Raw genomic sequence first — 23651 nt, 5'->3', positions numbered from 1 at the left:
GCCACTATGGGAGCATAATCAGCCACTGCCACATTGCCTGACAGAAGATGATGTGGCTGACCTTTGCCCATGAGGATTCTGTTCCCTTCCAGCAGATATTCTATCACAAATACTGCTCATTCCATGACAGACACCCCTCAGTCCATCACATACACCCCTCGTTCCAAAGTGTCATTCATCCAACCAATGAACTGGCAACAGTCATGCATGTCAGACTGTGCCACATCCATGACCCCGAGCATTTGTCTGCACTATCTATGGGAACATACCTGTGCCTCCATGACCACCCTAAACATACATTTAGTGGCATGGGAACAGACACGTGCAGCAGGTGGATGAGGGACAGCAGGCCCTCTACGAACACTCCCATCAATCATCATGCATAGCACCTAGCCTACACCTTGGCTACAGTCAGACTCAGGCACTGAAGCTGCAGTAGCCACACTTCCCTGATCAGTGTCATTGCCCTCCACCTGTCCAATATCTGGGGGTTCACTGGACTGGGTAGGTAATGGCTTACTGGCTTTGTCCAGTGGAAATACAGGGGATGGCTATATGTCAGCCTCAGTGTCCAATTCAACCTGTGCACTCCCTGACTGTGCCTTACTTTGGCCATCATCATCATCAGAGTCTGCTGATACACTGACATTAGATGGTACAGGGCTCACTCTCCCACTTTCATGATCACCTGTGGCAAAAAAAAGCAAGAAACATAAGAATAAATTAATACCTGCACTACTATAGTGCAATATATGCTAACAAACTAATGGTGCTGCCACTATTACAGACAGTACCACAATACACACAACAGGCTTGAGATCAGCATCCCCCACTACAATATTTCTTTAAATTTCTCAGCAGTACTGACATAAAAATGTTTGCTTTACCATCTGCAGATGAGATACTCCTATGTAGTCCAGACAGTCCTGGAAGAAGTTAAGCAAGAGGTAAGGGCAACATCATCACAATTTAGCAGTAACACAGGAGGTAATACATTTACCTCTTAATTTGTCCATTAACTATAATTTCAACAAGAATGTGGTTGACAACTCCAACCTAAGCTTATAACTGTGGAAATCTTCAATCCCCCCAAAAAAGACATGTGACCCAGAATTAACTTATTGATTTTAGTTGTTTTACTATACAACTGTATTCAACTGTTCAGACAGCAAAATCAACCTGGAAGCTTCTCCTGAGATGTACTTGCTGTCTCAGAAACTATTGCTCCAACACTTAGGACATGCTGCACTGCACTCTCCTAGGAGCTGTCTGGATCTCTGATATTGGCCAGGAACTCTTCATTAGCAGGTTAGTAGTGGTTCCCTAGCAGGCCATCCCCTCATAACCATATGGTCACAGCCCAGTGCAGCTGTTCTCCTCCATGCAGATGTGATTATGTCTGTGGCCCTGTGGTGCACCTGCTCGTGGCCACCCTCATCACTGACATCATCTTCAATCTGCCACCATATTCGCACACTACATGCCATATCTCCCTCGCCTTCTTTCCAGCAGAAAATCACCATGTTGCCTAAAGCCATCTACAATCACTTGATTCTTGGCACCAGTGAAGGGGTTCTAAGTGGAGTGACATGCCTGGGTGGCATACTCATAGATGTCCTAAAAGTCAAAAGAATGATAATACACATAAGTATCACACAAATACAAAATAACTATTTCCAGATAAAACAGAAAAGGTAGCCACACAGTATTACTTATGGGAGAAACATAAAACAGTCTAGAGATGTAAAATACCAACAACTGGCAGGATGGAAACCAAGAACAGTAACAAGAGCAACATATCCTTATTTTTGCCATAACAGTAATTCACCTTTCTCTCCCTTAAAAGAACAGTCCAGCCTTCCTTGTGCTATAACAGTAATTCAGCTTTGCTCCCCTCACCCAAAGCAACAGGCAAATCACCCATTTTGTTAACAAAACATCCTTGAAATGCTAAAAGTGCTATCAAAGGAGCTATCCCTGAAACATTTGTACATATTTATCACACAGCATTCCATTTTCATGTATTGGAAATCATATATACCTCTGAAATGCCTTAACAAACAAGCAAATGCCATCAGTGCATTTGTAACTAATGCACACAGAAAAAAACTGTAAAAGCTTTTGCTTCAGATTTTTCTGAAATACATTCTAGCTTATGTAGTATGTAGATGACAAAATGGAAGCATAACTTCTGAAGTTCAGTACTCCACTGTACAGATATATCTTGAAGAAAAAGGATTTTTGCAGTCTTCAAAACATATACAACTCTCCTCCATCAGTTTACCTAGCTACATGGTTGCCTTTTTATATGGCGCAGATTCAGGGCTGTTAGCACAGTGGATATGCAAATGAGGTGTGAAATCATTGCAATTGCTGAATCCCAAAAACTTGGATATGTGTAGGAGATGTAAAGATAGTGCAGGCACTCACTCAGTATTTGTTTTAATGGATTGCACATGTAAATGATTAGTGGTTGGGAGAAGGAAAACATAACAGCTCTGCAGGCTGCCTTACTGTCACTGGGTATATCAGATTAGATCTACAAAGTGATAGATGTAAGGTTGGAAATCTAAGTAAGCAGCACACAAGTCACATGTTGTGTTCCTTAACATCCAACCTGCCTGTCATTTGCTGGCCACTGCATATGATATTATTTCCTCTTAATATCCTCACACATTTTAAGGCCAATGATATAGAATGGCTTATACACTGCATGTCTCAGATTACCATTCTTATAAATGAAGAATGACCAACAAATACATAAAAATGTAAGGCAGAGCTGTATATATGCAGGCAATAATCATAACACATTGTGTGATCACTAGATGCACTATATCCAGAACTACTAAATATACAAATAATCTTGTATGTTTTAATATCACTGAAGATGCTATTGCAGTTGGCTGTTTGCATATTGAGTTAAGTTCTTTGCTGCAAAGCTGTTTGTGTGGCCAAGATGGATAAGGCACCCTACTAGTGTTCTGAAGGTGCATTAGACTGAGAGTTCAAATCAAGACCTATGCAGTAATTCTGTTCTGTTCATAACCTTTATAACAATACATACTAATGTAGTGTATGTTATAATAGCTTGGTATCAACTGTGGTTACCTTTTGTTTTTCTTTTTTTTCTGCTTTCCTTGCATTTTGTGTTGGTCAAAGAATTGTGCGGTTTCTTACAAGGTATGCAGCTTCTCCCCTGCATCCTCTATCTTCTTAGTTACTTGGCAATTAGAGTGTTTTAAAACTTCAGACCTAATATTTGCTTATTTTCCTTTTAATTTCCAGTCCCCTCAGCAAAAGCTTTATTCTGTGTCCTGACCAACGTCCAATAAACCAAAGGCTTTCTGGTTGCCCTGCTCTGTGAGACACTGCGTCGGGGGAACACTAAAGTGCTATCAGCTAAACTAGTGTATGTTAAAGTTGTATTTAATCTGTCCTCTATACTGTAGACATTTTGCTATGGCCTTTTACTGTAAACATGCACACTACTGCTCCCTCATTTTTACTCTTCCTATTGTACTCCAAGGTCAATTACTTAGAACTACTTTCTTTCTCTTGGAAAAGGTTTACTTAGGTACCTGCAGCTCATACTTGTATTGTTTTTCCCTATAGAAGTAGTGGTCCTTTTCACCATACTGTACTATATTAGTAGCACAAGATTTGTAGTTATTAGGAAGATACTGCGATACACTGACCGGTAATTGACTGAGTTTGGTTTGCCTGATTGGGTTTTTTTTTTGGTAGCTGGCCTGGTCCATTTTTTCTGGCTCATCCCACTCCATTCACCCTCACTTTGCTCGGGGTCACTCTGCTCCCCTACTCTACCCGCATTCCTAACCACCCCGACATCATTTCCTTTATAGCTTAATCTGCTTTGCCCTGCCTCCACACTTGATAATAGACACCTCTTCTCCTCTACTCATATCCCACATCACCATTAATAGTACGCCCACATCCTACCATTCCTGAGCCTTATCTGCTTTTAACTCTTTCAGTCACTCACTTTATAAAACTCCTTCAATCAATCCTGATTTCTTCTAACCTTAAATAAATTGTTACCCTTTAATTCTTTGTGACCTGAAACCAAATCATGGCTATACCTTTCAAAACTCTATTTCTCTCCCTCCTATTTCTAATTCTTTTCTCAGCTCTAACACTTACCATACTCCTCACCTGCTTACCACCCCATCTCCCATGCTCTCTTATCACACTACCCACCATACAAATAACTACTCAACCCTTATTGCCCCCTTTCTCTTTAACCACACCATTATATCATTTTACAAGTTCAAAGTATTGTACATACCGAATGCCCAACCTTTCATCAAAACAAAATATCAGTTCCTTTGCAAATATTTCTTCCTACAAATACTTCAAAGCACAATGCTACTCTTTTCTGGTCATATTTACCACAACCCAGGCCCTTTCCAACAGCACTATAACCATACTTATACAGCACTGCCACTTTCCAACTGCCTCACAAATAACTAATTACTATCACAAGCCCCCAAAAATCTTTTTTGTCAATGAATATACAAAGCATTGTCAATAAAAGCACCCTCCTTCACTCCTGGATTTCTCAATATAACCCACATATAAATGCTGTATCTGAGACATGGCTAAAACCTCTTATTACAAACTGCAAAATTCTCCCCCCTGGTTATAATATTTTTCAACTGGTTAGAAGTAAAAAAAAAGTGTGGAGGAGTACCTATACTCTACTCTGATCAGCTCTCTCTCCCCACCCTTAATAGCTATCCATAATTTCTGTCCTACCAAAATACTTATAGCAACCTGTAACCTAAATCAACACAAAAAACTTGTCATTGCAGCAATCTACATACCCCCAGGTAAAAACATTCCCATACTCGAGCAGTTTCTTTCTTGGATTTCTCTATCCATTCTGTTTGACACCATCATCCTTGGGGATATGAATATTTATTGGAACCTTGTTGATACTGCATCCCCTAGATACTCTATAAACCTTTATGGCTTTACCCAGCTGATCACCTGACCCATGCACCAGCAAAAAAGTTCCCAGAACAGCTCGGTCATCACCAGGATATTACTATCCAATCCCCAGTGCTATCATAACCCTTTCATCCTACCTAGCTCCCTTAGTGACCACCTCCCTACCTCAGTGGTAAGGCATTTGCCCAATCTTAACAAGAGCCACCAATACAAAGAGTCTTGTAACCTTAAAAGCTACAACCCTGTCACTCTAAATTAATTACTATCCACTGTTAGCTGGTCATTCCTACACACATTACCTCTTAATGAGGCTGTACAAAGCTTCAACAATATATTACTAGAAACCCTTAGCACCCTGGCTCCCAGTAGAGAAATTAGGCTAAAATGTAATTATGCATCATGGCTAAACCAGGCATATTGATCATCTATGAACAAGAGAGACAGTGCATGGAGAGGATGAAAAAAAATAACAACTCAACTTTCCACCTGAACTTGTATAAACAGCTTCACAACAAAACAAAAAAGCAGGTCCTACTAGACAAAAAAAATGTTATCAAAAATCTCTGAGCAATCCACATTCCAACCCAAAGAAATTCTGGCACTCAGTAAACAAATAACTATCTCCAGGGAGCCCTTCTTCACCAAACCCCTTCCTTAACAAACCTAATGAAACTGCAATTCTACTTAACAACTTTTTCATCAAAACAATAGAAAAGCTTACTAAACCAGAAACTCTTGATATTAAGACTCCACCTTCCACTTCATCTCTTCCCTCATTCTCCCTAGTACCTGTAGCAACTTCCTTCATCAGATCACTTCTTAAACTCAAACCCTGTTTCCCATCAGCCTCCATTATTTCTCAAACATGCAGCCAGTTCTGTAGCATACCCTGTATCTATACTTATTAATAGATCTATCCAAGACAATACAGTACCAGATATCTGGAAATATTCTTCATAATACCCCTCCACAAAGGAGGAAATTCCACAGAACCCTCAAACTATAGGCCTATTGCCATATTATCCCCTTAACCAAGATACTGGAAAAATGTATACATAGACAAATACTAAACCACCTCTTACAGGCAATCCTAATTACACCCACACAGCACGGTTTCTGTCCCTCACACAGTACTACAACTGCCGTCCTATCTTTCACACACAACATTGCCCAAGCCAGAGATGATAATAAACTCATATAATCTCTGTTCTTCAACCTATCCAAAGCATTTGATACCATTTCCCTAAACAAACTTTCCAATCTACAACTCTTTACCTCCACTACCTCATGGTTTAAAAGCTACCTCTCAAACAGATATCAGTCTGTCAGATGGCAAACATCCTTCTCCCCTTTCCATCTTGTTAAGACAGAGGCTCCCCAGGGTACTGTCCTGGTCCCCCTACTTTTTAACTTATTTACAAATAACCTCCATGTCTCTTGCCCTCACTCTACCCTAATACAGTATGCAGACAATTCCACAATTATTAACGCTTCCGATAATATACAAAATCTCCACACTGTCACTCAACAATCTCTGTACCTAGTACGATAATGGCTAACTGAAAACAACCCACTTCTCAATCCCAAAATGACCAAGCCTCTCCTTTTCCTTCCAAAAAAACTCAGTCTAGCTAAATACAACTTCACCATCTCATCCATAGATAATGCAATTATCACCACTCACTCAAACACCAAATTGCTTGGTGTTACTTTAGTCGACCAATTAAAATTCACCCAACATATCTTAAACTGTATCAAAAGTCCATTAAAAAACTAGGTCTTCTATAATGCAACAACAAATATATAACTAACAAATCTAGTCCTATACTGACTCAAACATATATTCTACCATCCCTGCTGTATGTTCCTCCCATACTTACTAACCTCCAAAATAATCTCTTAACCAAACTAGAAACCACCTATAGCAAGAATGCCACATTCACAGCAAGTAGTAGCTACAAACCCCATCATTGCATATCCATGAAAAGTTTCAAATAGCCTGAACTCCCCCACATGCTTCAAATATCACAACTACCAATTGCACACAGCATCCTAAACAGCCCCAACTCCTGCCCTACTCTTACATTCATAATTACACCCTACACACCCAATGGTGACCTCAGAAGCAAAAACAAAACCTTCTGCAAGTGACCAAGAAAAACAAAAATACTGGAAAAATACAGTCATTCAATTGCATATTTATGGAACAAACTTCCATTGTCCTTTCACTCCACTACTAAAAGTGGCGAATTCAAAAAAGCAACTAAAGAGTAATTTCCAACATGCATTGATCTGTACTTGTCAGAAAATTACCTTATGAACTTTTCTTCTCTCAATTAACATATCTGCCTAGTATCAACCCAAACTGTCTACATATATTACTCTGTCTGCAATTAATACCTATGCTATTAAATACATCTTTGTTGTACTGTTATTTTATTTTAGGCATTGCTACATTCCTTGTAAATAACTTAATCCTAACCAAATTTCTCAAAATATTACTACTGCATTCTAAAAATGCTGTACTTTTGCCTTGTCTATATTCATATTGTATATTTTTCTCTGTTTTTGTACTGCTAAGTATCTTGCAACTTGAATTGTTAGTTTTTCTTTACATTTTTTAATTACTTACCTGGAACTTTTCTCCTCAGATCTCCACTGATAACGAGCTCTCTGGGCCCAGTCAGACTAACCCAATTAACAAATATAAAAATAAATAAACAAATAAATAAATAATATCTCATGCATATTAAAATGTTCTAGTGTGTACGTCATGGGTTGTTTTTCCTCATTTCAACTACCACACCCTTTCCTGTCTTTTTTTATTATTATTTTCCGGTGTTTGCGGGTTGTGCTGTTTAAGGCAAACACAGCAAGTGGACAAAAATGAATGGCAGGTTTGGCTGTGTTTATCCATTTGGCAAGAGCAGCAGTGTGCAAACTGGTCCACCCAGGAAGCAGACAGGACCCAGGCAGCCAAAAATAGAAACCAGTTACATTCAATTAATACTACTGGGCCTTGCACAAACCCACTAAATGGCATTGTGCTTCAATTAACAGCGAAACCTTCAGAATGATTAGTAAAATAGGGAATGTTGTGTAACTAATCTTGAGGCAGCAGATGTAAGCGGAGGGCTAGAGTATAGTTGGTCCTGAGTTCTACTACTGTGTGTGCAATCTTTGTTTTACTGTTGTTACATTGCAGTTTATAGGAATGAACTGCAACATAGACAAGTGTTTTTTCAGCTCCCTTGTGGCAACAGGTGTAAGTGCAGGACTGCCATAGACATGGTCCTGTGTTTGAACATAGCATATTCCATGCAGTTTTACTTTTGTTCCACTTGCTGTTATGTATAATCACATTATTATAAATGTATGACAGTGGATGTACTGTGTACTATACTGCAGTTATATAATTTCTCATTGCTTGCCACTGTTGCTTACCATTTACCACTGTGCAAACATGGTGCTCTGAGGTGCACACTGATGAGCACCAAGTTTGCATAGTGGTGAGCACTTTGCTTGTATGGTGGTAAGCAGTGCGCAACATTTTCAAACAGTGTGCACACTCCCGGTAAACACAATAACTTAACTTGGCAGAAAACCATCAATCGCCGTTGCTTTTGATCCATAGTAGACATGACAGACATTTATGGAGAGGTTGTGACATTTAGGGAACAGAGATGAGGTGTCAAGGAGTCCAAGATTTTTATTGCATTCCTAGTTAAACACCACAGTGCAAAACTGTTGCAGGTGGGTTATTCTGGCTCCCAGTATAAATCTGAAGATTGGGATAGTCTGGCACAGGCTGCATCTAGTGACACTGGTATCCTGTGCCCTGGTGACCAATGTAGATATCACTTTAGTGATATATGTCAGAGGAAAAGGGATACCCTTGATGCTTGGATCAGGGAATTTAGGACTGCAACCATTCCACAGATGTGTAAGTATCAACTACAAAGAATACTTGTAAGACTTTTAAAAGCTGAATATAGGCAAGACTGGTATTTATAATGGTATTCTGTTCTGCTTTTCCACAGCTGCCATGGAAAGGGAGGTTAATGCAATAACCCACATAGCTAGATTGGTGAGGATGAGAGAAGCCAGTGTTATGTATGCAGCAAAAGAGAAGTGTTATTGTAGCTTTAAAAGTTAAAGATAGCTTTTTTGGTATTTTATAGAGTTGTATCAAATTGACCATGCATATCTCAACTTTAAAAGCAAGTACACATGCATTAGTCTGTAGCACAAACCAACAATACAATATTATACTTTAGTCAGAGCTTGTTGGTTCAAATACCACACTTCCCAACTGTACAGTACTGTTAATTCTTCAATTATATGTAACTTAAAGGTTTAAAGTAAAAGCTCTATGCCAGTGGCACACATGCCCTGCTGTAAACAGTAAGCTGCATAACTGGAACACACGTGTGCAATATATGCAGATGTCAAGGAGTACTTGCTGCAATCTGTAGTATAGTGTGCATCTGTTAGGAGTTAGTAGTCTTAAAAGTAAAAGTTATCTGTTAGGAGATGGTAGCCTTAAAACTAAAGGTTAAGATAACAGAGTCATATAATTCTATTAATGCATTATGTGTTGCATATGAGGGTACTAATATTATCTCATTTTTGTCTCTCACCCCAACCCTTATCTCTCTTTTTTTAATTTATTTTTCATTTTTTTTATTTTTTTATTTTATTACATGTTGTCAATATGTGTCCATGTCATCTATGTGTACTACATCACAAAATTCTCCACAGCACAGCTGGGTAAGCCTGCCCTACAGGATACACTTGCCCCAGTTCCACCAGCCCCAGCACAGTTGCCTAGCACATCAGGGAGCCAACCCGAAAGTACCACCTTTGCTGCCCCTGCACTACCTGCCCCTAAAGGTAGTCCTGCCCTGGAGGCTAGTCTAGTGGTTTCCTCCAAGAGCAGGGGCAGAGGTGGTGAGTTTATCACTCACACCGAGTTGCCAGGGATGGTGTGTAGGGTTGTGTACTGCACTTTGGTGCATGCCTATGCTGGTTGGAGTGGCTGATCTCTCACATTGTATGAAGTACCATGTAAAGGAGAAAGAGATGTTAAGCACTGCAGCCAGTGGTGGAGTGAGGTGACAGTGATGACAGTCCTATGGGTGAGGACTTGATTATCAATGTCACCCAGCTAGACAACCATGGCTTCTGGATGTCTTCACCCTCACCCAATCCATGGTGTCCACTGACCTCTTCTGTCCATCGCCATCCCTGTGTCTTGTATTCTTTGTCTTATCTGTCTGCAATTGCTTTCTCACCTACCCAACTTACCAAACGAGACATACCTACTCCCCTTCCATAACATTCTTCTCTCAAAAAGAAAAACAAAATTGGCACCTGTCCCACCTAAAAAAAATAAATAATAAAAAAATAAATATGTAGTCCCATACATAGCTCTCCATTTTGCATGTGTCTTCTTGACACACTTGATTCAGTCCAGTTGGCTATACAACATGATTGTGTTGTGGTCATCCCTCTCTGAAGGTGACAGCCCAAATTTGGCTAATATTCTACATATATTATCAGTTTTTAATGTTGAAGAAATGGACAGCTATGGTTCTTTCCTACTTCCCTCCTGCACATTCCTGGATTGCTTTCCATTTGTTCTTCACCTTGCTTGCTTCCCATTTCACCACTGTTCTATCTTCCCCATTTCTTTTCTTTAATGCATTATTGCACAATGATGTACATTGTACACAAATGCGCAACAGCGGTGATGCAAAAGTAGTTAAAAGTATTAGATACAGTTGTATTTGACCCCAGTGCCATCTGGACCCAAAAAGGAATGTATCCCTGAATTAACTGCATCAACACATGCTGCCATATAGTCAGTTAAATAGCAGGTATATTTCAGAGACTCAGTACTAACTGTCAGACTTTAGCAATGCTGTAGAAGCAATGGATCCCTTTCCCTTTTTGAGCTCCACATTTGTGCAGACGTATGCATCACACACCAATGGTGAGCAGTGGCAAACAGGTGCGGTTACTCCCACACAATTTTGCTTAACACGGCTGTGCTATGCCAACACACAACAACACATCTCATATAAACAATTCATATCATTGCATTATCACTCTGTATTGAAAAGTATTTTAAGGTATAACATACACCTGTATTCGAGCCCAGTACCATCTGGCTTAAAAAAGGAATCTATTAATGCATTAGCACATGCTGCCACAGTCAGTTAAGTAGCAGGTGTATTTCATAGACAGCACTAACTGTTAGACTTTAGCAATGCAGCTCGAGTTTGTGCACTGCTTAGCTACATGCAAAGATGTGTATCTCATATGCATATGCACTTTGCTAACCACTGCGCAAACCCACTGCTCATCTCACTATGGAAATATATGTGTTATGTTGTATTACTGTTATCTACTGTGCATTTCATTTGTATGACATGAAATTATATGTAGAAACATTACAAACTGAGGACCCTATCTAACTATATGTACTATATTTAAAATATCCATTTGTTGGCACCCCTCCAAGCACTACATCCCTGGAGTTGCAGTACTTTTTCCACACGTATATCAACCACACTATAAATGTAATATAAAATGTTGTGTGTTATGCAATTCACATCAATCTGGTAACATGAAGAACTACAGCTATTGACTCATATGCCTAAAAAGCCTTATCTGCAAAGCTAGTGCAGGAATCAGCACTGGTCATGGCCACAGTGACATAGGTGATCTTCAACATACTTGACCCTACCCATTTTGGTTTTGTCAAGGGTAGATCTTGCTTACTGACCCTTGTGGACTTCTTGGAGACTAACCCAAAAGACCTGAATGAGAGATAACAGGACCTACCACCTATCTTGATTTATTGAAGGCCTTTTACACTAACTCTCATTCATGTTTCATAGTGAAGATCTCTCATCTGGGAATTAGGCCATAGAGTACTAGATGAATAGCTAACTGCCTCAATGACAGAACACACACTCTCAAAATGAAGCTATGTGTCAATGCAGCCCTCCTAACCTGTTGTCCCCTGCATGGTCTGATGATGTTATCTACTATAAGTTCACCTGCAATCTTGTATAAATCAGACTTGTGCTGTGGTGCTTGTGTTAAGTACTGTGTTCTCTAGTCTGTGTACTTGCCTAGGTAGATGTTCTTTTCACACGGCAGTAAACATGGTGTGTGTGTGTGTGTGTGTGTGTGTGTGTGTGTGTGTGTGTGTGTGTGTGTGTGTGTGTGTGTCTAGACAGCACATCAGAAGTGTGTATCCCACAGTTATTGCTCCAATGCCATGCAATGATAGTATCTTGATAATTGCACATGTTTACACATCCATTTCATACAGGCCTCCCAATCTCTTGTCTCCCACATGGCCTGCTGATGTCATCTACTATAAATTCACCTACACTCCTGAATAAGTCTGAAAATTCTGCCACAGCCAATACCCCACTCTTCTTTTGCTTTCAGCCTGTTTCTACATCACTTATCAGATTTCTAATTAAGAAATTAAAACCAACTACTCTAGCAGCTGATCGCCTCCCACCAGAGTATCTGCAAAAAGCAGCAGATGGCATAGCATACCCCATCTCCATCATAATTAACAGAACCTTATCTGAAACTACCATCCTCTCCATTTGAAAAATATCTCATGTAATACCACTCCATAAAGGAGACAACTCTTTTGAAATGTCAAACTTTAGACCCATAGCTATTCTGTCACCATTGGCTGAAATTTTGGAGAAGTGTGTCCATAAACAACTTATGTATTATCTTACCAAGAATAAGCTGTTGGCTAACTCTCAGCATGGTTTTAGGCCACATCACAGTACCACCTCAGCCCTCTTATCCTTCTCTAACACCATAAACAATAACCAAAATAATAGCAAGCTTTCCTCAGCTCTCTTTTTAGATCTCTCCATGGCTTTCAATATGGTCAACCACCAAATACTTATGCACATCCTTAAGGTATTCTGACTAAATAGCCGTGCACTTCAATGGTTCCAGTCTTACCTGTGTGGTAGACAACAAGCCATCCTATGGCAGGACAAACTATTAACCCATCTACCCATCACCCTAGGTGTCCCCCAGGGCTCCATACTAGGACCCCTCCTTTTCTCTCTCTTTATTAATGGCCTGCCCACTTTCACCCCAAATGCTACCTGTATCCAATATGCAGATGACTCTACCTTGATTTGTTCAGCCACCTCCCTGACAGATCTAATGACATTAACCCAGAATACTTTCAATATAGTTGAAAACTGGCTCACTAACCGTCAGCTGATATTAAACCCTAACAAAACAAAGTTGCTTCTTTTCTCTCCCACTTGTAAGTTTTCCTCACTATTCTTTACCATAAAATCTAATAATGGTACCATTATCTCTCCAGATGAGCAAACCTAACTCTTAGGCGTCATAATAGACAAAACCCTCAAATTTGATATCCATGTCAATCAAACTATCAAAACCATTAACAAAAAACTTGGCTCCCTCTATAAGATCAAACCTTTCCTTACTCCATTTGCTAGGACTGCTATTGCTTGTTCCCGTCTACTCTCCACTCTTTTCTATGCCTCCCCTCTACTCACTAATTTGAACAAAACCACTCTTAGTAAACTCTCCATCTGTTAGAAACATATTGCTAGATTTGCAACAGGTACAGCCTATAGGACCCACGACTGTCACAACCGAAATCTTCTGGAGTGACTAGAATGGCCTAGCCTACTTCAGTACAACCAGCTTATAATTGCCCATAAAGTTCTCAACAACCCTGATAATACACCTGCAGTTAAAAATATCATCAACCCTTATAGCAACCTGAGGTCACTTCACTCTTCTACTAAACTACTGGTTCAGACATCCAAAATCAACAACTCTACTGGGGACTCTCTCTTTGCTTACTCTGTTGGCAAAACCTGGCACTCTCTTCCTGCTGATCTTACTCTTGAACCCTCTCTTACTGAGTTAAAAAAAGCCTCAAGCTATATTGTAACATTCACTGGCTATGTCCTTGCTCAAAATCTGACTAGATCCTCCACTAGAGTCTGTAATCATGTTACACTGCCTAGTCAATTTGTCAACTCTGGTTTAAAAATGTATGATTATATCACATGTTTGCACAACTGGAGCCTGTAAATTGTGTGTAACTTGTATTCATTTTATGATTTTCAGTGTATGTTCTACCTCGGACCTTTTCTCCCCAGGATTCCGATGAAAATAGACATGTATCCAGTTGGACTATCCCAGTCAACAAATGTAAAATAAAATAAAATAAATAAAGTCAGACTTTTCCCATGGCAGTTGCGTTAAGTACTGTGATCTGCAGTCTGTGTACTTAGATAGGCAGGGGTTCTCTTCTCACTGTGGTTAACTGTATGTGTGAGCTGTTGCTTAACATTACAGAGGACATTTTACACCAGCATGTGGGACACTGTTATCTTTCCTCAACAGACACTGCTGATGTCATCAGCTATAAAGTGTTGTCTGACACACTCCAAGTCAGACTTGAGCTGTGGTGCCTGCATACAGTACTGTATTCTGTAATTATTGTAATTAGATAGGTAGGGGTTATATTCTCCCTGCAATCAACCATGTGTGTGTGGAGGGGTGCAAGCTGCTGCTTGATATTACAGAGAGGATTTTACACTAGCATGTAGGCCACTGTTATCATCTCCTCAACAGACACTGCTTATGTCATCAGCTATAAAATGTTCCGAAAGACAGGAACCAAAGTAAGACAAACTAGTGAAAAACAAAAAGACAGCTTGGAAACACCAAAGCAAATTCTCTCTCAGTTTAATGAAGCGCTTTTCGTCTTGCACATATGGCAAGACTTCATCAGAAACTGAACAAACTTCAACACAAACAATATATACACACCCTTTTTGTCACATGACACTTCTAATTAAAATCTTGTGTCTTAAAGGCACATCCACATAATTGCTACTTAAAACATTTTTTTAAAAACAGATATGACTGACAATATTTTAGAACACCTCAACCCTACCCTTCCTTCAGAATTTGTATCTGTAATGATGATAAAAATATATATACAAACATACATATACTAACAATACTATATCTCAAATTATTATGTTGACTCTCAAAGTATGGTATTACTTAGTTAACTAAGAAGTCAGAAACTTACATATCCGAGTCAAATGAAGTCAGATGTCACAAATATGGACACATTTTATAAAAATACATACACACATTAACGTTTAAGAATCTCAACTTCAATATACTGTTTAAAAATATTGTCTCATTCAAACCCGGGTAAAACATTGCCCCAGTGCGTATTTGCCAACTTAACTCGAGTTGCTCAAGTAAAAGTGTAAGCGGGCCCCCCCGACTATCATCAACAACTGAATCAATTGCTTTGAACAAAAATGAATGTTGTGGATAGGAAATAATGTGTCTAGCCAGTGCATTATCTCTGTTAAGGGTCTTTATTTTGTATAGATGTTCATATACTCGTTCTTTTAACCTTCTATCCATTTTACCTATGTAAAATGCTGCACAGCATTGACACTGGGCTAAATAAACCACAAACTTGGACTGACAAGTATACTTCAATTTGATTTTAAAACTAATATTTTTAACTTCAATGTCTTGTCCTGTACTCATGTATTTACAGTAGTTACACATTTGGCATTTGTACATGCCACACTTCCACTGTGGAGTGTTTTTTATGTTGTAATACTTCCTTTAAATTAGTTCCCCTCTTGTAAATAATCTGGGGTTTGCTTTTGACCTTGTAAGAAAGGTGAGGATCTCTCCTAATTATTTCCCAATTTTTGTTCAAAATTGACATTATTTCCCTTGCATTACTACTATAGGGTGTTATTAGACTTAAATTCCATACTTCTTTTTGTTGTAATTCTCTGTCACTTATTATAACACTTTGTAAACCGATGGATAAAATGGGTTTATACAACCCCTGTTCTCTCTTATATTTTACTTCTTCCAGTAGACACTCAAAAAAGTCCACTGGGTAACCTCTCCCAACAAACATTGACCTCAGATTATTACATTCATCCATGAAATCCTGGTTCAACGTGACCATATGGGCAGCTCTCACAAGTTGACCCTTCACTACTGATTTCTTTTGGTGCCATGGATGGCAACTGCAAAAATGTAATAAAGAATTTGAATATGTGGCCTTTCTATAAATTTTTGCTACATATGCGTTCCTTTCCATATCTTTACTAAGATCCACATACAAGTATGAAATCCTGGTTGTTTCAAATGCATAAGTAAAGGAAAGGAAATCTGTAGTGCTGTTAAAATAATCTACTAATTTACTAGCTGCTTCCTTATTTCCTTCAAAAATGATAAAAATATCATCCAAAAACCGTGTGTAGAACTGGATGTACTGTTTCACTTCTTGTTTACTAAAGATAAATTCTTGTTCCCATGAGGCCATTACTAAGTTGGCATAACTTGCCCCACAGGGTGATCCCATAGCTACACCAGTCTTTTGAAGATATAACTTATCATTACATAAAATTAAATTATTATACAAGATTATGTTAAGCATTTCCCCTATTAAGGCCACCTCATCAGATGCTACTGCTTTAGCTCTCAGGTAACTATTGAATCGTTCGATGCCTTCCACATGGGGGATAGAAGAGTATAAATCTACCACATCCACTGTTAGAAAATTAGAGTCAGAATTAAATTCTAAATTCTTGATTTGTGACAAGAACGACCAAGAATCTTTACTTATATATTTCTCTTGAGTTACATACTTCTTCAACTTTTGGTCTACCCATTTTGCCCAAGGGTAAGTAATACTTGCCCTAGCATCCACCAAGGGTCGCATAGGTGGATTATTCATATTTTTATATAACTTAGGGATACCAAACAAAACAGGTATCCTTGGGGAAGGCATAGATAAATATCTAAACAAGTCAGTAGTAATCCTGGTTTCCAACAACATTTCATATAAATGAGACTTTATTTTACTGTATGCTTGATTTAACTCATTACATGAAACCAACTGATATGTGGAATTTCGGACTATTTGGTCCATTTTGTTGACATAGTCCTCCACATTCATAACAACAAGCCCCCCTCCCTTATCTGGGGCTATAATACGCACTGGGGCTTCTTGAATTAGTTGTAATAAATGCAGTTGTTCACTAGTGACACAGGTGAAACATTCTTACTTTTATTCTGCTTATGATTACAACCCAACCCTAAAACATTGTATAAATCCAACTCACAAATGAGTTCAAAACATTGTAAAGTTGGGTGTAAAGGGGGACAAAAAGTACTTGAAGGATGTAATGCACTAGACTGAACCATAGTATTGTCAACAAAAAGCATAGACAAATTAAGTTTACGCACAAATAATTTTAAGTCAATTAATGTTTTAACTAAGTCTGCTTTTCTTGTGGAGACAAAAGTGTACCCCTTGGCTAATAGTTCCACCAGTGGTTGATCTATAGTAACATCAGAAAAGTTGTAAATTTTAAAATCTTTATCATTATTCATAAAGATGTTCCTTAGTCCAAAATCTGCAGCATTAGATATCGGGAAAGCTGGTACGATAAGGGGTGATATCATCTCCTGCGTTTCCAATTCTTCCCTTTGTAGTTGTTGTTGGAATGAGATTTCTTGTTCTTTGCTCTCAGATTGTATTGGTTGGCTTGATACTGAAAATTTTGGACGTTACCTGATGTATTATTCACAATTGTCTGTGGGGGTAACATTGGTCCCTCACCTGATGGAAGTGCACTATTATCATTTGAGACAGATAGACCATGTGTTGATTCATTTCTGTTTGTTGTGTTACACAAAAATACATTCATAGCAGCATTGCTGGATTTTGCTACTTGTGAACTTGTGGGTGGGGGGTAAGCATTCCCCTCACCATATGCTTTACGGTCTCTAGCTAGTTTTTTTACTTTAATTTCTCTAAATTTCATCATTTGTTGGTCTATACTGTCAAAAATTCTGTTGTAATCAAAAGCATATCTTGAAAAGTTTACATGACCCTTAATAGCAGCATCTAAGCTAGTAGCTTCTTGTTGTAAGAGATTAATAGAAGTCTTATAGTGTTTTATCATCAGGTTCAACAGGGCAAGTCCCTGAGTGTTAAACAACTCAATAAGTTCTTTATGAAACAATGAACCTGGCTCTAACCCCGTAGGGTATTGGTGGGCCCGCAAGCCCTTAGGAACAATGTTTTCATTGACACATTGACGTAAGTAAGTAACTTCTAAAGTAAGTTTTTTATATTTGAAAAGTTTTTTGTCAAGGTCTTGCAATAATGAAACTATGTTACCTGAGTCCTCTGTTTCAGAAGGTGTTGATTGATTGGATTGCGATTGGAATAAAAAATTGGCGTTTCCAACCACTGAGTAAAAGTTGACAAGTCTTTCATGGTATTAAATCCTGTAGAACTTCTCATATTAAGTCGTTTGTCAGTTGTTATATTGTTAGTAAGATTAACACTACCTGGCTGGTTGTTTGAAAAAACAGGTAGAATTGTTGAACCAGATGCTGAAGCTGTTGAACCTGTAGGTTCTCCGCCATTCGGCGCCCTTTCACCACTTGGACTACTCCTCTGGTGCAGTTGTTCAGCTCGTGTGACATCACTTCCAGTTGGTGTCACACTTCCGGTTTGTGGGTTCAGATAGGAAGGTACTGAGCTAGTATTGGGATGCTACCACCTCCAATTACCAACGCAGAAGCAGAAGGTTGAATAATGGCAGGAACAGGAATTATTACAACATAAAAAAACACCCCACAGTGGAAGTGTGGCATGTACAAATGCCAAATGTGTGACTACTGTAAATACATGAGTACAGGACAAGACATTGAAGTTAAAAATATTAGTTTTAAAATCAAATTGAAGTATAATTGTCAGTCCAAGTTTGTGGTTTATTTAGCCCAGTGTCAATGCTGTGCAGCGTTTTACATAGGTAAAATGGATAGAAGGTTAAAAGAATGAGTATATGAACATCTATACAAAATAAAGACCCTTAACAGAGAAAATGAACTGGCTAGACACATTATTTCCTATCCACAACATTCATTTTTGTACAAAGCAATTGATTCAGTTGTTGATGATAGTCGGGGGGGCCCGCTTACACTTTTACTTGAGCAACTCGAGTTAAGTTGGCAAATACGCACTGGGGCAATGTTTTACCCGGGTTTGAATGAGACAATATCTTTAAACAGTATATTGAAGTTGAGAAATCTTAAACGTTAATGTGTGTATGCATTTTTATAAAATGTGTCCATATTTGTGACATCTGACTTCATTTGACTCGGATATGTAAGTTTCTGACTTCTTAGTTAACTAAGTAATACCATACTTTGAGAGTCAACATAATAATTTGAGATATAGTATTGTTAGTATGTGTATGTTTGTATATATATTTTTATCATCATTACAGATACAAATTCTGAAGGAAGGGTAGGGTTGAGGTGTTCTAAAATATTGTCAGTCATATCTGTTTTTAAAAAATGTTTTAAGTCGCAATTATGTGGATGTGCCTTTAAGACACAAGATTTTAATTAGAAGTGTCATGTGACAAAAAGGGTGTGTATATATTGTTTGTGTTGAAGTTTGTTCAGTTTCTGATGAAGTCTTGCCATATGTGCAAGACGAAAAACGCTTCATTAAACTGAGAGAGAATTTGCTTTGGTGTTTCCAAGCTGTCTTTTTGTTTTTCACTAGCTATAAAATGTTGTTTGAAGCACTCTAAGGTGTACTTGAGCTGTTGGGTTTGTGTAGAGTACTGTGTTCTGTAGTTTGTGTCATTAGATAAGTAGGAGTTCTATTCTCACTGCAGTCAAGTGTGTGTGTGTGTGTGTGCGTGTGTGTGTGTGTGTGTGTGTGTGTGTGTGTGTGTGTGTGTGTGTGTGTGTGACATTACAGAGAGCATTTTACACCAGCATGTGGGACACTGGTACATTCTCCTCACCAGACACTGTCATCGGCTATATCACTTTTTTGGATATGCGGTACTCCCACTTGGACAGGGTCAGAGACTGGCCTGGAGACTAGGAAGAAGTCATCTTAGCCTGTACCATAAATATTACAGTGGCATGACTTTTAACCTATCCACATACATTATGGCATGGTTTATAGGCCCTGTTCTATCTTGCTGAGAAGGCCTGTGTCTCTCCAGATGCTACTTGTGTCTGGTGAGGTACATGTGAAAAAGAGCATTATACTGTATTAGTGTTGTAATGAAGTTTGACTACAGTGCTGTCATGCAATCCTAAGATTCCAATCTGATGATGTGACTTATGATGTGCACAACATAGGCTTTCAATAGCAATGTGGACATTGCATGCTCAATGTTCAGATTGCTATGTACATGGGTTCCCAGTGCTTGCATCACTGGGTTTCTGCATAGCAAGACTGTTGCCAATACTCTGATTAACATGGAACTCCACTTTTCAGATGGACAACATTACAAATACACATTTCTGCATTTATTTATACATCATGTGCTTGTGTTGCCATTCTGTTGTGTGTGTTAGCTCCTCCTATATTATGTTGTCACCATTATTAGACTCAATGATTCCATAAAATATGCAAGACTCAGCAAACCTGTTAAGCAAAAGGCAATATACTTTTATCAGAATTGTCGAAAAATACAGTTAAAGCAGTGAAGGGCCAAGCAGAGATCCCTGGGGGGGGGGGGGTTCATAGGTTCATAGGTATGTACTAGGCTATCGGCCCAAGGGCTATGTAAGCCTAGCCAACAAGGTTTCCTGGCTTACGCCACCCAAGAAAGTTATTTTCCTGTGCCACTGTCGAGCAAAGACACCGAAGTGATCCCTGGGGTGTAATTCCTATTTGCCATCCATCATCAAGATTTTTCTCGAAGAGTGCTAGTGAAGAAGTTTGCTTGACATAGATGGGTAGCCTGTCCCAGAGTATAGGAAGTCTCTAGGACAGGAATCTATCCCTCCAGCATGTCCTGTTTATTGTGGTGACAAGGTTTAGGTTCCTAGAGCATGTAACTCAGAGGGATTGGGATTTCTTTAGGTGTAGCATGTCCAACAGCTCTGGGTTTGACATAGCTTTATATGTTAGACAGAGATGACCTCAAAGTATGCAATATGCTACGGAGCAAAGCTGGAGGTTTTTGAGATGGTCAGTGTAGGGCATTTGTTTGAGGCCAGTAATCCTCATTGTGAGGTACTTCTGCGGCCTTTCCAGCTGCTGCAGATGTCTTGTGAGGTACATTCCAAAAGGGACGTTGCACTCTATAATGGGTCTAATAAGTGTCAAGTAGAGGGGAACAATGACCTCTTTTTTCATGGATGAGAACCCTTTTATGATGAGGTGGTGACAGCTCTACTGACACATGCTAATTCGTCAACTTTCACATGATGTGTTCTGTCAGTCAGCCATTTGGTTACCCATCAACTGGCGTAAGATTTAATCTTCAATGTGGGGGGGTTTCTTAATGATACCTGTGTGTGTGATTGTGTCAAAATCACAGGCCAGATCACAATATGCAGTATGCACTATCTTACCTTCATCCAGGCCTATCACACAGAATCGATGGGTTGTGACAACATCACAGATCAGCTATGGCATGACTCAGTTAATATACCTTCCTGATATGGTTGAATACACAGTTCAACACACCCTCCACATGACCTATGCTCCCATACAAGGGTGAACATCGACATGCATCCACGTGAGTTGGGGGAACAGCACCTTTTGCATGCATGTATAGAGGCATAGTAAAAGAAAAGCAGAAACCAGAGTTTGGATGAAGTGCCTCACATAATAAAACAAGTAAAATCTTCTCTCTTGGCGATGTATAGAGACTGTGATGTACACCAACATGTCATCATGGACCTCTTCTGCATGTACATTAATAATATTCCAGGTGTGTGTGAATTATTAATGTACTAGTATAACTAGATGTCTTTACATACTTTAACATCATGTCTGACAACTTTGTTACTAATATTATAAAAAACAAGAAACTATCTTAACATACAACATTTACTGTATATACTGTTGATAATCAATATCTTGTTATTGTATTAAAGCCAACAACCTGTAATGTTGTTTACTATTGCTGCGACTTTGTATCTCTATTTAGCATGTACATGATGTGGAGCTTTTCTCCCCAGGCATCAGCTGAAAAGGGACCTGTGTCCTGTCATAATTTTCTGGTAAACAAATGTAAATAAATAAATAAATAATAAAATAACATCAGGTCTCTTACATCTGCTAGATGTCTTCAAAGAAGTCATTGAGGGCATGCATGATGAAAACAATATCATCTTGTGGAACTTGAACATGTCAAGGCATTTGACTCAAAACCACACTGAGATATTCAATCAACCCTGACATATGTGGCCATAAACAGCTATATCACCAAATTGGTAGACCAGTGTATGACATATGTGGCATCTCACTATGTTGAAATGTATGTGACATATATCTCAGGTCCAGTGATCAGGTTGGTACATCATGGGTGTCTGCTAAACCCTTTTCTGCCCACTGGTTAAGTGATGGACATCACAGATTACATACACATGCTGTGTCCAAACAGCTGCTGGAAGGACTACAGCTTGTGACCAATCACTGACTTCAACTGTGATTTTAATATAATACAGACAGTATTAACACAGACCAGAAACTTCTGACACATCCTTGACAATACCTGCAGTAACAAGAAACATGAATGGATTTCTTGAATAAGGAAACAGACAAGCCACCAACTTATAATGTGGACATCACACGCTATAATCAGACCAATAGGTATGTGTGCTGGGGTAGAGGGTAAGTGGCTCATCCACCAGCATGTGGTCACAGTGTTGCCTACTCCATTGAATGTAACACAAGTACTGAGGAAGTGAAGGACATACACATCAGAGGCCATAATAACGTCATGCTTCACAGCCTTCCCCACACCAATATACGTGTGCAGTGCACCCTTCTGCATGTACCTCCAACACATCTTTCAGTGATGTGTAACTGAAGTGTACCACCTTTGTCAAAGTGCACAGTCACACAGCTTATTGGCCATACCTAGGTATTCTTTCTGTGGAATATACATGACTGTCTGATGGTGTGGAACACAGATCAAATTGTTATACCAAATGCATGTGTGCTACCCATTCTGCTTATGCACACACTACATACATAGGTGTTTGGCAACATTAACAGCATGCATCTCTTCCATGACAGTGTGTGATATACACACACACACATATATATATATATATAGAGAGAGAGAGAGAGAGAGAGAAAGGTAAAGGCTGCCAGTCTAGCCAGATAGAATTTTGTAGATAATTCTGTCATTTGTAAATATTAATGTAAGCCACAGGCTTGTACTCTTAAATGTGAAAAGACTGCATTGGATTTTGAACTGCAAAATATAAAAACAGCTGATAAATCAATTCTTTGATGTCAAAATTCGGAGCCAATATGTCTAGAGGGAGGCATCCTTCCTATTGATTTAAGACCAGAGTTAATGGCTAGAATTTGCATATATAAATGTCCTTTATTGCTCTGGTTTCTAACCAGGTGTAAAGAATGTAAATGTAGTTTCTGTTAGCTTGGGAACACCAGAGAAGTGTAAAGAATGATGTCATGTGAAGTAGCTCTGTGTTATCAATTTAAAAAGAGAGAATCAGAGAGCTCTGAGCATTTGTCTTGAGAACATCCAACATCACCAATATTGTCT

The sequence above is a fragment of the Protopterus annectens genome, chromosome 3.part0 (assembly GCF_019279795.1).
Source record: "Protopterus annectens isolate FY-2018-M chromosome 3.part0, PAN1.0, whole genome shotgun sequence".
NCBI lineage: Eukaryota > Metazoa > Chordata > Ceratodontiformes > Protopteridae > Protopterus > Protopterus annectens.
Note: the sequence above shows the minus strand (reverse complement) of the source record.